Raw genomic sequence first — 18,407 nt, 5'->3', positions numbered from 1 at the left:
CTTTTCGTTCTGCTCTCAATCTCACTCCTTTCATTTGCATTTTTCCTCTCAGACTCACCTTCTCTCTTTTTACACTCTCTCGCTATCCGAATCTGATCTTCATAAGCTTGCAAAGGTTTGAGGGGGGTTAGGACTACAGTGCGGTTGTTCATCATAAAAGAATATTGATTTTTGTATCCATTGTGTGTAACCTTCCTATCAAACTGGCATGGTCGTCCAAGCAAAATATGACTAGCATGCATTGGTGCCACATCACAAAGAATCTTATATGTGTATTTGCCAATTGAAAATGAAACGAGCACTTGCTTGTTTACCCTCACTTCTCCACATTCATTTAACCATTGCAACTTGTATGGATTAGGATGCTTCATGGTGGGTAACTCCAGCTTATCTACTAACAAAGTACTAGCAACATTAGTGCAGTTTCCACTATCAATAATCATGGTACATACCTTTCCCTTCACATGACATCTAGTATGGAAAATATGTTCATGTTGCTCCTTATCACCATCATCCTTAGGCTGGATGCTTAGTGCTCCTCTTGTCACCAACATATCTCCATGTATAGATTCTTCAATGTCAATATCACTACAATTTTCTAAGGGTGGCATCTCATCCTCACTTGAACTAGCACTTTCAATGTCACCATTCTCCAACATAATCATAATCCTCTTGTTTGGGCATTGGGAAGCAATATGCCCAAATCCTTGGCACCTAAAACACTTAACATTACGTGATTTAGAAGAAGTGTTAGTTTCGGTTTTACCTTTTGAAATAGCAACCGAATCTTTTGGCTTTGCATCTTCTTTTGTTTTTGAGGCAGATTTGTTATCCTTCCAATTAGACTTCCATGTGGAATTAGAAGCCAAACCCGATTTGGATCCTTTGGACTTGATTTGCTTTTCTATTTTGATGGCCTTGTGCAACAGCTCCTCCATCTCCACATAGTGTTGCAATTCAACCACATCAACAACCTCTTTGTTTAAGCCTCCAATAAATCTTGCCATGGTAGCCTCTCAATCTTCCTCTATATTAGCTTTAATCATTGCCATCTCCACACTCATGAAGCCTTGAACCAGCCCTTGTAACTTTCTATGTAAATCTCTATAGTAATGGCTAGGTACGAATCTCTTGCGCATCACCAATTTCATTTCTTCCCATGACCGAATTGGCCTTTCTCCAATCCTTCGCCGACTAATCATCAATTGATCCTACCATATGCTTGCATAATCCGTGAACTCAACTGCTGCCAATTTCACCTTTTTCTTATTTGAATAGTTGTGACAATCAAACACATGTTCAACTTTTCTCTCCCATTCCAAGTAAAGTTTGGGATCATTCTTTTCTTGAAAGATAGGAATCTTCATCTTGATGCTGCCCAGATTATTATCTTTTGAATCATCGGCCTTCTTTCCTCTTCTAGAGTTAGATTCATAATCTAAATCTTCTTCATCATCTTCAAACATCCGCCCCCTCAAAGGTTTGATTCTGCTTGGTGATTCCAAATCATCCATTCGTGCACCAAGCTTAGTAAGTTGATCAGCAATGGCTTTCATCCATAACTTCATATCAACATCTGGTTGTTCACTACCTCCACTACTCATCTTTGTATGCTGCAATCAAAAGATTAGTATAAACAGAATAGGTCCTCACACACTCCTCTCTCGGGTGGACACTCTTTTATGGCTTTTTCTTGATGATGATCTCACCCTCTTGCCTTTTACCACTCAAGCCAGCCCTCTTTATGTTCTTAAAAGAATCAAAATCAACAAATCACAAAGAGCAATCAGATGGATGGTGGCAAATCTCCAAAAATCAGAATCTTAAGGACTTAGATGAGGCAAATGGTACTCGCAAGAAAAATTATCTTAAAGGATCAGGAACATAAGAAGACTTCAAAAGGAAGTAAAGGATATGTAATAGAAACAACTAGAAAGCAAGGAGAAATAAGAACAAGCTAAGCAGCCTTGTAATACGTAAAACGGCCTTGTAACAAGTGAAACAACCTTGCAACAAGGGGTCTTCAGCTTTGCAACAAGTGAAACAGCCTTGTAATTAATGCCCCTTAATCATTAACCTTCTTTTTTTTTTCGTTTTTTTTTTTTGAATCAAACTAAGTAACAGATGATTAAAGAACAAAACAGATTAGAGGAAACAAGAAACACAAGGAACTGAAAAGAACAGAAATAAGAGAACGAACAAAGAAACTTAAAGAAATAAAATAAGAACAAAGGAACAAAGATGATAAAGGATAAGTAACCTGATTTCTAGAACCAAAGCTCTGATACCAAATGACAAGAACCCACCAGGAGACCTGCCCTAGGAACCCTTAAATCAAATTGCTATACTTGCCCCGAGATCGCTAGAAAACAAGTTGTAGGAGTTCAGCTTAGAACTCTAAGGCAACTAAGTCCTTAAAACCCTATTCCTTGAAGACGCCACAAAGGTTGATCACTCCCTTTGATAAGTCAGAATTTTGTATTCTAATCCAAGAACACAAGAGAGCATAGCAAAGCTTGTCAACACTTTAATTCATTCATGATCATCCTTTGGTTACACATGGCAGCCTTTATATAGGCTTCAAAATAAGGTATTGGAAAGGACATCATCCCCTTTCCAAGGCAATAAGTAAAAAACGTTTTCCAAGTCACAACTTCCAAGTTACAACTTCAAAATAATAAATGACACAACTTTCAAGGTTCCTGACTATGAAGTACATGAATAACTTAGGAAAAACGAGTTGACAAGTCAAAACTTTATGTACAAGTAATTAGGAACACAACAAAACTCAAGCCCAAAAGTACCCACGAAATGGGCCTAGATAGCATCTCCACGTGGATCAGCCTTGTTTAATGGCTCCAAGCTTTGTTCTTCAGCATTTACTATGTAAAGATAAGTGATCAATCTTGGTGAAGCCTTAGAGTCTTCTAGAGCAGCCTCCTTCTCTTGAATTTCCATGACTAGTCCATATAAAGCTTCTTTCATTTGTTTTGTCCTTGCTCTGGTCATTAGACCTCCAATTCCTTGTAATGGATCTTTGGAATTAGCTTGAACCATTCGGTCAGCCCCTTGATCTCTATCTGATGGCCAAGTAGAAACCTACAAGGCTAGATTGGTGGCAAAAGGTTTTAGGCAAAAGTAAGGAATTGAATATGATGAAACTTTTTCACCAGTTGCCATGCTTAAATCTATTCAGATTTTGCTTGTAATAGCTGCACACTATGATTATGAAATTTGGCAAATGGATGTTAAAACACTGCCTTCCTTAATGGTCATCTTGAGGAAGAGGTTTACATGACTCAGCCAGAAGGATTTGTCTAAGTAGGAGAACAAATCAAGTATGTAAGCTTAAGAAATCCATTTATGGATTAAAAACAAGCATCGAGGAGTTGGAACATCCGTTTTGATATGACAGTCAAAGAGTTTGGTTTTATTAAAAATGTTGATGAACCTTGTGTTTATAAGAAGACAAGTGGGAGTACAATTGTCTTCTTAATTTTGTATGTAGATGACATACTGATCATTGAAAATGATATTCCAATGATGCAATCGGTCAAGACTTGGCTATCAAAAAGGTTTTCCATGAAAGACTTGGGTGAAGCATCCTATATACTTGGTATAAAAATCTATAGGAATATATCTAAAAGAATGCTAGACTTGTCCCAGTCTAGGTACATAGATCATGTGCTGAAAAGATTCAGCATGGAAGGAAGTAAAAAAGGTTACTTGCCAATGAGTCATGACATACGTCTCTCTAAGAAGATGTCACCTAAAACATCTGAAGGGAGGAATAGAATGAATTCTATTCCCTATGCTTAGCAGTAGGATCAATTATGTATGCTATGCTATGTACCAGGCCTGATGTTACTTATGCCTTAGGCATTACAAGCAGATTTTAGGCAGATCCAGGTGAGGATTATTGGACAGCTGTGAAAAATATTCTTAAGTACTTGAGAAGGACTAAAGATATTTTTTTAGTTTATGGAGATTCTGAGTTAAAACTAGAAGGATTTTCTGATTCTAGTTTTCAATCAGACCCAGATGATAGCAAGTCCACTTCAGGGTATGTTTTTACCCTGTATGGTGGTGCAGTGAGTTGGAAGAGTTGCAAGCAGCAGACTGTAGCTGACTCAGTCACTGAGGCAGAATACATTGCTGTAAGTGAAGCTGTTAAGGAACTGGTATGGATGAAGAAGTTCATCACTGAATTGGGTGTGGTTCCTGTGATTGCTGAACCAGTGCCAGTTTATTGTGATAACACTGGAACTGTAGCTCAGGCGAAGGAATCAAGGTCTCATCACAAATCCAAGCACATTCTAAGATGCCTCCACCTTGTTCGAGAGATTGTCGAGAGACTCATATCAAGATTGAACGAGTAGATACAAAGAACAACCTAGCAGACCCATTCACTAAGGCTTTACTTTAGCAACAGTTTGATCGCCACCTCGATTGCAAAGGGTTAAAGTTTAAAGGCGACCTAAAAAAATAGTGCCCTAAAAGCCAACCGCAATCTATATTGCGACAGAATTTCTTTTATTTTTCCAGATCATGTACATGACATTTTGATTATAAATAGAAGGCATTATGTTTCATCAATTGCCGCATCTTATATTTGTGATGAACCCCATATAGATTAGGACAATGGTTTTAGGGCTATGATGAGATTATGCTAGTGAGACCTAAAACTCTAAAACCCTAAAATCCTAGTCTAAGATATTTTCAGTTGTTGGTACATTGAATCGGGGATCAATGCTACCGGAAAGACTGGCACATCTTATGTATGCTCGATGTAGAGGGCGATTGATCTCACAATCACTTGTGTGGAGACACTAATACAAAGATGTAGACGCTCATTAGAGGAATGAGTTCACAGAATTGACCTGCCAAGAGAATATCTTATGAAGTCTTACTTACATATCAAAAGATGATTCTCTTAGTGAGAGTTGTGCAACTGATCCTTTGACCTGAGATCACCATGGACTGTGCACATGAGTCCATATTTTGGTTTACTCTCATTCATGACAATAAGTTGTGCACGGGGTCTTTCGGATATGGTGGATTGTGTATGAAGATTATGAGTCGGTCGACAAGGAATCAATCACTTCTAGTAAGACAAGACCGCATCCAACTCACTCTAATCATATGATAATTCAGAAAATCTTTGATCAAAGTAGAATGAAAATTAGAAAGAGCTTCTAATATTTCATTATTCGAATTATCATTAGAAGATTGAGAGAAACATGAATATGAAATTGAGTTTGACATAGATCCATACTCATATATATATTCGCGATGCAGTTTCATTGAAGGATTGAATTGCACTGTAACTTGCCACAGAAGGGTATATTTGGTATTTCCACCAAATTTCATATCTTCTGGATAGACATGATACGTTGCTAAATGTATATGGTCCTATGACAACTCCAACTAGAGGAGATACTCCTGCTTCATCACATTCACTGATGATTTTGAAAGTGATCCTATGTGTCACGTACGAAGGGATTTCAGAGTTAATCCCAACAACGTGCGGCTCGGTCTACCGAAGATAACCGATCAGCCTTCCTAGCATGGGTACCTAGTTTCTATAGCTTAGGTCACGCCTAACAACAATAATGCAGCGAAGCACAACATCAGAAAACACCACGAAGGAGAAGGAGAAATATAGGGGAAGAGAACTTTATTGAATAACCACTCAACTGATTATAACAAGCTCTCCTGGTCTCTCCAGCTCTATCGGATCCCAATCCCTCCCTTTTGAGGGTCCTCCTATAGAGGAGCAACCTCCAGTCACAAGTTCCTCACGAACTCAACTTTCCATGCACAAGATAAGGATGAATTCTAGATAAGATAAGAAAACACCGATTCCCGCAGGATTCTGCACAATCAGATAAAACAGCCAAGCTCGTGCCCCAAACGAACTCGGATTATGATACAACTGGATTCGTTGGATTCGGGACGAAAAACTCTTCCAGATGGCACCTTTCCCACTTTGAATGAACTTCTATACAGTTCCCAAAATGCCTCTCAAAGTGAAAGCGCGTGCAAACAGCTGTCACGGCTCCTCGAATCGGGGCTGGACCGGACGCGGGTCAAGGTATAAACCAGATCAGGTCGCTGGACGGGTTCGAGGTCTGACGGTGCTCTCTAGAGATTTGGGCAACTTGGAGACCAAATCTGGGCCACAGGTCTGCTCTATGCACCTATCTGCATTGGTGGTCACATCTTCCAGGCACTCATTGATACGGGTGCCACTGACTTCTTCGTGGACCTAGCTACGGCAAAGAGGTTAAATCTGAAGATTGAACATGATGAACACACGTTCAAGGCGGTCAACTCCGCAGAAGTGGGTACCAGCGGAACGTCGAAGGATGTTGAGATCCAATTCGGCGCATGGACCGGACGGGGGACAGCGGCGGTCGCCCCGATCGACGACTACGAGGTGGTCATCGGCATGTCTTTGCTTACCCAACTACAAGCCATGATAAAAGCCGGATTTAGATGTGGTGGTGGTCTTGAATCCGAGTGGAGCTTGCGTAGTTCCAGGGAAGCGAGTTAAAGGGACTCCGCAGCGAGTCCTATCGGCGATGCAACTTGCTAAGGGACTGAGAAGGGGACTTCCAACATATATTGCGTCCCTTCAGGAGGAAGAACTACTGGAAGGAGAGGAGATTCCAGCGCCCATCGAGGGTGTTCTCACTGAATTCGGGGATGTGATGCACCCCGAGTTACCCAAGCAATTGCCGCCAAAAAGAGAAATCGATCATCGGATTGATTTGGTGCATGGAGCACGTCCACCAGCTCAAGCACCATATAGGATGGCCCCACCTGAACTCCAGGAGCTGAGGAGGCAGCTAACGGAGATGGTGGACAGCGGGTTCATTCGACCTTCGAAGAGTCCGTATGGAGCACCGATACTTTTTCAGAAGAAGCACGATGGTTCGTTGAGATTCTGCATTGACTACAGGGCCCTCAACAAGCTCACGGTGAAGAACAAGTACCCCATTCCTCGGATTGATGATCTGTTCGATCAACTTGGCAAGGCACGATGGATTTCCAAGTTGGATCTTCGTAGCGGGTACTATCAGGTTCGCATGGCGGAGGAGGGCATTGAGAAGACTGCATGTGTGACAAGGTACGGGAGCTTCGAGTATCTTGTCATGCCTTTCGGCCTCACCAACGCACCAGCAACTTTTTGTGCTTTGATGCAGCGTGTACTCCACGACTTCATCGATAAATTCGTGGTAGTATACTTGGATGACATTGTTGTGGACAGCCGGACGTTGGATGAGCATGTGGCACACCTGAGGCAAGTCTTCTCTACCCTACGGCAGCAACAACTCTTTATGAAGAGGGAGAAGTGTGTGTTTGCGCAGCGCAGGGTGCCGTTCCTTGGGCATATCATTGGGGATGGATGGCTCATGATGGATCCCTCGAAAATTTCAGTCATAGCCGAGTGGGAGGTACCTACATGGGTTACACATTTACGCTTTTTTCTTGGCTTGGCAAATTACTATAGGAGGTTCATCACCAGATATTCGAAGTTATGCGCCCCACTGACGGATTTGTTAAAGAAGGATCGACCATGGCAGTGGTCAAACCAATGCCAAGAGGCGTTTGATCATCTCAAGCAGGCGGTCATGGTGGAGCCGGTCCTCATGCTACCGGACTTTTCTACTTCTTTTGAAGTACACACCGGCGCATCAGATTTTGCCATTGGAGGGGTGCTCATGCAGCAAGGGCACCCAGTGGCCTACGAGAGTCGGAAGTTGAACGACACCGAGCATAGGTATACGGTTCATGAAAAGGAGATGACAGCAATTGTGCACTGTCTTCGAACCTGGCGTCATTACCTCCTCGGATCTAAGTTTGTGGTGCGTACGGATAACATGGCCATAAGCTACTTTCAGACCCAACCAAAATTCACCCCCAAGCAGGCGAGATGGCAGCAGTTTCTGGCTGAATTCGATTTCGACATGGAGTACAAGCCGGGCCGAACTAATTCAGTCCCTGATGCTTTGAGTAGGAAGGCACAGCTGGCTGCAGTCTCTTCCTTTTCCGGACCAGCAAGTAACCTAATGGAGAGGGTCAAGACCGAGATGGAGAAGGATCAATGGGCCACTTCCATGGGTGAACTCATCAAAGACGGCAAGGCGCGCCGTTTCTGGACCGAAGGAGGGCTGATTTTGACACGAGGGCGAATTGTCTATGTGCCTTCAGGTGGAGGGCTGAGGCGCGAGGTGTTGCGAGAACACCATGATTCTATGTGGGCGGGACATCTGGGGGTCCATCGAACCCAAGCTCTCATAGAACATAACTACTATTGGCCGAAGATGCGGGATGACATCGAGGAGTATGTTCGCACTTGTCTACTATGCCAACAAGACAAGGTTGAACATCGACGGCCTGCGGGGTTGTTGGAGCCATTACCTATACCAGAGCGTCCGTGGGAGAGTGTCTCCATGGACTTCATCATCGGGCTACCTCTGGTGGATGGGAACAGCTCTATCATAGTAGTGGTGGATCGCTTCTCGAAGTACGGAGTCTTCATTGCAGCACCTACTACTTGCCATGCGGAGGACGTGGCGCGGTTGTTCTTCACATATGTGGTGAAATATTGGGGAATACCGCGGAGTATCGTTTCTGATCGCGATGCTCGCTTCACGGGGAGGTTCTGGACGGAGTTATTTCGGATACTTGGAACGGAGCTGAAGATGTCCACGGCCTTCCACCCTCAGACCGACGGCCAAACTGAGCGAACCTATGCATTATTGGAGATGTATTTGAGGCACTTTGTGAGTGCCAACCAGCGGGATTGGGTGCGACTCTTGGACCAAGCCCAATTCAGCTACAACTTACAGCAATCGGAGTAAATCACCATTCGAGGTGATTACAGGGCTGCAACCAAACACTCCGAGAAGTATCGCAGTGGACTACATGGGACGTAGTCCGACCGCCTACAGGTTCATGAGGGATCTGAAGGAGGATACAGATTTGTTTCAGGTCTCCTTGTGGAAGGCGACCAAATGGATTAAGAAGTGGGCTGACATAAAGCGACGGGCAGCTAAATTTCAGGTTGGTGATCGGGTTTTGGTGAGCTCTACCATCACATGAAATTGAAGTCGGGCTACCACAAAGCACTTGTGAGGAGGTATGAAGGTCCCTTCATCATCACACATCAAATTGGAGAGATAGCATACCGATTGTCGCTGCCTTCCAAGCTGAAAGTGCACCCGGTGTTCCACGTGTCCCAATTGAAACCGTTCAAAGAGGATACAACTGACCCTTCTCGGGCTCGAAGCGGGCGAGCTCCAGTGGCCGTATGAGTTCATTACACCAAGAAGGTTTCTGAAATCAAGGCGGACAGGAAAAAGGGTAACCGTGTGCAATACTTAGTCCGATGGAAAGGACTATCAGATTCAGAAGCAAACTGGGAATATGGTGACGAGCTATGGCAGTTCGAGGACATCATCAACGAGTACCGCCTAACCTCGTCAGGGGCGACTTCGAATTAGGTGGGGGAGGGTGTCATGGCCCCTCAAATCGGGGCTGGACCGGATGCGGATCAAGGTATCAACCAGATAAGGTCGCTGAACGGTTTCGAGGTCTGATGGTGCTCTCTAGAGATTTGGGCAACTTGGAGACTAAATCTGGGCCCTAGGATCATCTAGGGAAACGTGTCCAAGATGTAGGAGGAATACCCAAGAGCATGGGGCCGTGGGCACGTGCTCCAAGGCGTGTATTGTTGTTGAGAATACATGCTGGTTCATCATTAGGAGGAAAGCTGCTGCAACAAGGCTGATTCAGCGTTGTGGGCTTATCTCAAAACATGGACTGAATCCGAAAAATTGGGATGCATGAAAATGTGTGCCACTGATGGAGGAACGTGGCATAAGTCTCCAGAAGGCAAGGGACACGTTTTAACACGTTTTTATAACTGAAAGTGTGTATGGTTAGAAGACATGGCTGTAACGCTGTTTCCACGCGCTTTCACTTTGAGGGGCATTTCAGAAAGTCTACACAAGTTCGTTCAAAGTGGGAAAGGTGCCATCTGGAAGGGTTTTTCATTTTGAATCCGACAAATCTAGTTTCATGGTAATTCGAGTATGTTTGGGGCACGAACTTGGCTATTTTATCTGATCACGCAGAATCCTGCGGGGATCGGGGTTTTCCTATCATATCTAGAATTCATCCTTATCTTGTGCATGGGAAGTTCAGTTCGTGAGGGACTTGTAATTGGAGGTTGCTCCTTTATAAGAGGACCCTCAAAGGGGAGGGATGGGTATCCGGTAGAGCTGCAGAGGTCAGGAGAGCTTATTGTAATCAGTTGAGTGGTTATTCAATAAAGTTCTCTTCCCCTATATTTCTCCTTCTCCTTCGTGGTATTTTTTGGTGTTGTGTTTTGCTGCATTATTGTTGTTAGGCGTGACCTAAGTCATAGAGACTAGGTACCCATGCCAGGAAGGCTGATCGGTTATCTTCGGTAGACCGAGCCACACGTTGTTGGGATTTGCTTTGAAATTCCCTTCGTACGTGACAAAGGTAAGGATCCCAATACCTACAACGAGGCGATGTTGGACATCAATTTTGAGAAATGGCGGGAAGCGATGAAGTCAGAGATAGACTCCATGCATTCCAACCATATCTGGACCTTAGTAGATCTACCAGAAGGTATAGTACCTATTGAATATAAATGGATCGATAAGAGAAAATTAAGTTTGGATGGTAAGGTAGAGACCTATAAGGCAATGCTAGTGGCAAAAAGTCATAGTCAGTGCGAAGGCACTGATTATCAGGATACATTTTCACTTATAGCCATGCTGAAGTCCATTCGAATATTGCTTGCTGTTGCAGCATATAATTATGAGATATTGTGATGGTGATCACAAGGTCTGTAAGCTGCAAAGGTCCATCTATGACTAAAGTAAGCATCTGGGAGTTGGAACACTCGTTCTATGCTAACTTAGGTCAAGGTATGGTTGTCTAAGAAATTCTCTATGAAAGACCTTAGGAAAGCATCTTATATTTTGGGAATTAAAGTCTATAGAGATAGACCTAGAGGATGCTTGTCCTGTCACAGAATATGAACATAGAGAAAGTGCTGGAGAGGTTCGACATGGAAGCTTCTAAAAGGAGGAGTATTACCCCTTAGGCAGATAAATCTCTCTAAGAAGATGTTCTTCAACACATCTGAAGAGATTCAGCAGATGAGCAAGATCTCTTAAGCTTCGGCTATAGGAATCCTCATGTATACCATACTATGTACACGACTTGATATAGCACATGCAGTGAGTGTCACGAGTATATATCAGTCAAATCCAGGCGAGAAGCACTGGATAGCTGTGAAGAACAGTCTTAAGTACTTTTTTTTTCCAAAAACTTTGGATCAATGGAATGCTGTGCTGTGTGAAGGTTCTAATAAGGACCTCTCTCTCTTCCTCCCTCCCTCTCTTATTTCTCTTCTTCCTTCATGATCATCCTTGATTCTTCTTGTTGATTACGATTGTTCCTTCTTTCGTCTCTTCTGTAGTTGGATTAGCCTCTTTTTGATCCAATTACTTTGGTGGTTTTTGTTTCTATGGGATTGTTTGGTTCTGGTGGGCCCTTCTTTTCACCTCTTTGATGGATTCTCCTTCGAATGATGGTGAGGTGAAGAAGAATCTTGTAGGTGGTGGAGTTATTGGGTGTTTAGGCCCTGGTTGCGGTGCTTTGAATCTTGATCCGAGTGGGTCTAAGTGTGGCGGTGTTGCTAGTTCAAAGGTTGTTATTGGGGACAAGAAGGGAGTGGTGGATGCTAGTTCTGCACAAATAGCCTTGGGGTTGCCAAATACCAAGGTTGGAGATGTTAATGGTGGCGTTCAAGTTGCTGGGTTGGTTCATATGGTGCATCCACTTGGAGGTAAGAATGCAGGTCGGTTTGGAGCCATTGGTGATGATGTGGTGTGCCTCCTCAAGGGGCAATACAGCCTCCTACAGCGGCACTACTCTTTCCTCATCAACAACTACTGCGAAATTCAAATGGAGATTTCTCTATTGATGGCAAAGGAGCTATTTTCGGAAGTAAATTATTGCCTATGAAATGATGCTGATTATGAAGGAAACTTTCCTTCCTTGCAATCTAGTAATTATGGGAAGAATTTCAAAAATCTGCTGGCTTTAGAAGATTCAAATCTCTCCAAATTAAGTCAGCCACCCTCTCCTTCCTTTGTCTCTCAAGCCCAACTAGGTAACTTTCCTGTATTGCAAGCTACTACTTTTGGGAATTATTTGAATGATCAGTTGCCTTTGGAAGATTCATTTATCTCCAAAAAAAGTCAGCCAGCCTCTCCTTCAAGTTTGAATCAAACTCAAGGCCTCGGAGTGGGCTATGATCTTGTGGGGGCCGTGCATACCAATGGGCCTAGTGTGATTGTGGCTGAAAATCCTAAAGTTCAGCCTAGCTTTATTAATGTATTGCATGGGCCTCAGTTGGTAGAACATTCCAAGACCTCTCATTCGTTGCATTATGAACCACCATTGAGAGAAGAAGGTCGGGTTAAGGTGCTACCACCTCCTAGCATTGTTGAAGATGGGTGTGAGGTATGGAAGGCTACTCTCATTGGCTACTTTGTTGGAAATAAGCTCCCATTTCCACTTGTGAATTCGATTGCTCATAAGATATCGGGTAGTTCGGGATTGAAAGAGGTTCTAGCTTCTGAAAGTGGCTTCTTCTTCTTCAAGTTTGATAGCGTTGAGCATGCATGCAACATCCTAGACAAGGCTCCTTGGCATATGGCGAATAGGCCGCTAGTGCTTAAAAGGTGGCAACCTAACTTGAAGTTGGCCAAAGAAGATATGCGGAAGATCCTGGTGTGGGTTCGGCTTTACAATGTGCCACTTGAATATTGGACTGTTCAAGGCAAGCTTTGTGGCTAGTGCTGTTGGGATTCCTTTGCATGCGGATCACATCACCCTTGCAAGGAAGCGACTTAGTTTTGTTCGAGTTTGTGTGGAGATTGATGCTTCTGAGGATCTCATTAAGGAATTTGATTTGCAATGCCCTAATGGGGAGCAAATATGTGTTGTTGTTGACTTTGAGTGGCTGCCTCATAAATGTGGACTTTGTGGAGTGTTTGGCCATTCAAATGGCACTTGCCCTAAGGTGGCCAAGGAGAAAACAAAGAAAGTTTGGGTTCTAAGATCGATGGTGGGGACAAAGTGGTGCCTAAGGTGGGTTCTACTAGTGAAGGTGAATGGCAAGAATTTACAAGGCGTAAAAAAGGAAAGTCACCGGTGGAATGTGGGGTACCTTCAACTTCTAATTGTGAGAATAAAGGGTTGACAGCACCTTGTGGGCATGAATTGGAAGCAACACCATCTAATGCGATTGTTTTACATTCACCTAGCTCGGAGAGGATGGATGAGAAGTCCACGCTTCCATTCATTGCTTTTGAGGACCTTTAGGATAATGTGGAATTTGAAGAGGGAGAGTGTTATTTTTCTGAAAATGATGTTGAAGAGCATACACCCAAAATGGATGAAGCTACTCCACAACCGCTAGCTATTTGTGCTAATGGTGCTACTACTCCTATGGCTAATCAGTTGGCAATTAAGGCAAAGGACTCGCTTGAAAAAAAGAAGATGAAAGGGTCAGGTGGCAAGGGCAAGAAAGGGCGGAAATACTACTCCCCGAGAGGAGGTAAATGGAGGTAATCCTTTATGGAGCTTGATTTCTCTCTCTTTCTTAGTTTTAGTGATTATTGGCTGTTGGAATGTTAGGGGTTTGAATGACCCTTTCTGAGTGATTGATTGTTCCCCTACTCGGTTTTGATGTGCCAAAACATTTTGAGTGCATTCCTTGTTGGTCTAACAGTTTTAAACCAGTATTTTCAGGGTAACAATGCAATAACTTCAAAAGAATATTTTAGAAAATGGTTCATGGATCTTGAACTCAAGTGTTGGAACCATTCAAGCATTTTTCAGAAGTAGAGTCATCTCCACAAAGCGCGAGTCGACTCTCTCGGACAGACAGAAAGAGGTATTTTCGGTCGCAAAGCGCGAGTCGACTCGAGTCAAGTGCGAGCCGTCTCCCATCTTTCGAATGAAGCGTGGGACGACTCCCAGCTGTTACGAGACGACTCTCTCAGGCAGACAGAAAGTGTATTTCAAGTCGCAAAGCGCGAGTCGACTCGAGGCAAGCGCAAGTCGTCTCCCATCTTTCGAACGAAGCGCGAGTCGACTCCTAACTGCTACGAGTCGACTCTCTCAGACAAAGGCAAAGAACTCATTTTCGACGAACCAGGATGCGAGACGACTTTCAAACCGCATGAACCGACTCCAACGAGAATGGATCGATAATCTGTCAGAGGGATTCCGAGCCAGAGCTGACTCCAGAATCATGGGAGACGTCTCCCACTTTAGTCGAGCCGACTCCTGGCGGACGAGACGACTCCAGTTTCAACGGATATTTTGTCAGAAGTGCCAGGCGCTACAGAACGGCTACTCTTTTATGTCTAATGGCTAGTTTTTCAAAATGAAGCTATAAGAAGACCCGTTCTAAGTGGAACAGTAACAAGAACGAAAAATCCAAACAAAAAAGATCAAGCAAATCGTTTGAAACAAGAGCTTAAAGGACATTTAAAGGAAAAATCGGAAGAAAGTAACTCTTCATCGAGAATCCATTCTTTCTCCGCATCAGAGCCAAAATAGAAGGATCCTCCACTGCTGACTGATTCAGAAGAGGATCTAGAAGAAAAGAAGCAGCATCCCAATCGGCTATAATTATCTAAGAAGCTTCTTTTCCCTGTTCTCATTAAGATTGTTTTATCTGCTTTTTAGAAGCTTGTATTTACACATTCGTTTTTATACTTAGGTGCTTGATTCAATCAAGGGATTGAATTAGGAGGTCTGAGGTTGTAGTTGGTAATCCTTTTTGAAAACCAACTGGGTTGTTTGTGAGCCCGAGTAAAACAAACGAGGTGGTTCGTTGTAAGCCGTTAAAACAACAAGTTTGGTTGTGAGCTTGTAAAACAACCATGCTGTAATTCTAGGATTATAGTGAAAATCTCAAGTGGAACTTGGAAAGTGGACGTAGGAGTAAGGTTGGCTCCGAACCACTATAAATCTTGTGTCTTTATGCCTTGCTTTCCATCATTTCTCTATCTTCATTCCTCTAACAATCCAGACTGATATTTTAAATTAATCACGAGTTAAAAATCCACATTTTTAATTAAGATCCAATTCACCCTCCCTCTTGGGCTGTCTACTGGGCAACAAGTGGTATCAGAGCAGGTGCTCTTCAATAGTGACTGTTGTCTAAGTCTCTTCTTGAGTAAAAGATTTAATGGCAACCCAATTTGGATTAACCTCAAGTGAAGGACAGTCAACCAATAGGCCACCCCTATTTAATGGAACAAACTATACCTATTGGAAGGCAAGAATGAGAATATTCATTCAAGCCCAAGACTATGATGTTTGGAGCATTATTGTCAATGGGCCTCATATTTCCACACACATTGTTGACAACATAGTAACTCCCAAACTCGAAAAGGACTGGGATGAAAATGATAAGAAAAAGGCACAACTAAATGCCAAGGCTATGAATGTGCTTTATTGTGCCTTAGATGCAAATGAATTTAATAGAGTATCAATATGTAACTCCGCTAAGGAGATTTGGGATAGACTTGAAATCACTCATGAAGGCACAAATCAAGTTAAGGAGTCAAAAATTAACATGTTAGTGCATAAATATGAATTGTTTAAAAAGGAACCATCTAAAAATAGTACTTCCATGTTTACTAGATTTACTGATATCATTAATGGATTGAAGAGCCTTGGAAAAGTATACTCTAACAGTGATCTTGTTAGGAAGATTCTTCGTTCACTACCACGCTCTTGGAAAACCAAAGTGACGGCAATACAAGAAGCCAAGGACCTCAGCATCCTTTCTCTAGAAGAGCTTCTCGGATCCTTGATGACTCATGAACTCACCCTGAACCAGCACCTTGAGGATGAGGATCAGAAGAGAAAAGGAATAGCACTAAAGGCTTCTACCCAAAAGGAATGTAATAAGAGTAGTGATGAAGGAGAAGATGAGAATGAGGATGATGATATTGCTCTCCTCGCAAAAAAATTCAGGAAGTTTATGAGGAGAAGGAAGATGAACCTCAAAAGGAATCCTATAATAAGAGGTGAGGTAGAAAAGGATAAGGAGAAAGGGAAAGACCCCTTAGTGGGCTATGAGTGTAAGAGACCTCCGCTCTTGAAGAAACAGCAAAAGAAAAAGAAGAAGACATTTATCGCAATGTGGGGAGATAGCGACGAATCCTCATATGAAGAAAAACCCCAAAAAGTAGCCAACATTTGCCTTATGGCTCAAGACAATGAGGTAAGTTCTAATGCATCACCCTAGTTTCACTTTCGATGAATTATATGATGCCTTCAATGAGTTAGTTAGTGATTATAAGAAACTTGGTATGAAAAATAAAGAGTTAAGAACTGAAAATAAAACTTTAAATGAATTATCTGAAAAATACAATGAAGAAAAACAATCCTTAACCGATGAAGTGCAAATGCTGAAATCTGAAAAGCAAAAAAAAGTCAAACAAAATGAAGAGCTGCTAAATGAGAACCAAAACCTTAAAATGGAAGTCGATAAGTATAAGTTTATTGTAGATAAGTTCACTTACAGCTCTGAAAAATTAGATAAGTTCAGTTGTGTCCTCTTTGAACGGTTTCAACAGGAACACGTGGAACATCGGGTGCACTGATTACGCCCAAAGAATAACGCGGCGATCGCAGTGTATATTGGGATGTCGATTCCACAGGAAGAAGGTAGGAACACTAAAAGGAACTAACAAATTAAAAAGAAATATCAAAGCAGTAAAATAGGATGTGAATGTTTAAAATTAAATTGACAATTAGATTGTAGTAGTGAAAAGATGTGACCAGAATTAATGGCAGCAAAGCATCGGAAATTCCTCGCTTGAATCCAATAATTCCATTCATATTTGATCCATTGGATAACTCAATTGGAGATCATAGCACCAGATTCTCTAATCGGAAGATATAGCATTACAATCAAAATATTTAGTGGTAATTCTAGAAAATCATTCTCCTCTTTTAAAACCAAGGATTGTTATCCTTTTAGACTCAGATTCAAAGACAAAAATATACTCAATGGCAATATTTCAGCAAAAAATCACACTAACTGGATAAATAATCAAATATAGATATAATCAAGCACCTCAACAATTCTATAGAAAAAGACATGGCTGAATCTATGAAAAGAATAGGTTCAAGATTATCCCAACACAAGAAAGATCTATTGATGAGAATTGATAAACAAGAATTGTATCAACATGAGAATCTATTACAAAGATCAAATATAAATGAAACTACCATCATTCAAGCGAGTTCATCCCTACCTTCACCAAAGAATTAGCTCCATGAATTTTTGGCTCCTCTTGATGATTTCTTTGTAATGCAGCCTTTTCTCCTTCAGAACAGCGTGCTCCTCCAAGTATATATATGGTTTTGGGGCTAAAAACCCTAGGAAACACGACTTAGACACGTTTGCATACATTTTTCGGACTTTACCCTCGAGCACCAACATCAGCATGAAGTTTGGAAGGCTCTATAGATCACATCTGATTTTCAAATTTTGCATTCTTATAGTCATTAGAAAGCTCTGGAAGTCTAGTTTCCACAAAAATTTGAATCATCTTAATTGAACTTCTGTAGCTCCCAAAATCATCGAAATACTACACAAAGGTCTGATCTGTCAGGGCCCAAGCTGGCGGTTTAGGGAAACCTAACTTTGCAACCTCATAACTTTCTCTCTGGAGCTCCAATTGACCTGATTCATGATGCATATGAAACTTAAGCATGTCTACTTCATCTCCACCAAGTTTCATTTCATTCGGACTGCAATGAGATATTCAATCTCCTTAACTCCATTCTTACAATAAAATCACCAAAATCAACTAAGACTTGGACACTTTGTGAAGTAAAGCTCAGATAGAGAAATATCATAAAAATACCCAAATCATGCTTAAGTCTTAACAATTTAGCCTAAAGTGGTAGTATTAAAAGGTACATTTTCATACACCTATCACACCTCCCAACCAGCTTATTGCTAGTCCTTAGCAATTTAAGCGAAGAAAAAGAATGGACTATATCCAACCTAGTGTTGACAACTTTTGCGTGAGCTAAGCAATAATATTCAAGTATAACAAACAAAGTACTCGCAAGAGATCAACAATACTATCAAAATCAGTCCATTAAGTGCAACTCCCACAATTCGTGTGTATGTGTACTCTAAGCCGTAACCATCTTACCACCAACCATGACACATACAACATCGAGAACATTTCAAATAAAAGCTTCAACTCCATATCTCACAGGTATAATATTCAATAGTAGACTAGTGT

Source organism: Phoenix dactylifera, chromosome 1 (assembly GCF_051530095.1).
Source record: "Phoenix dactylifera cultivar Ajwa chromosome 1, Ajwa_hap1_PhDact_Kaust_v1.1, whole genome shotgun sequence".
Lineage (NCBI taxonomy): Eukaryota > Viridiplantae > Streptophyta > Magnoliopsida > Arecales > Arecaceae > Phoenix > Phoenix dactylifera.
This window is presented reverse-complemented; position numbering follows the sequence as displayed.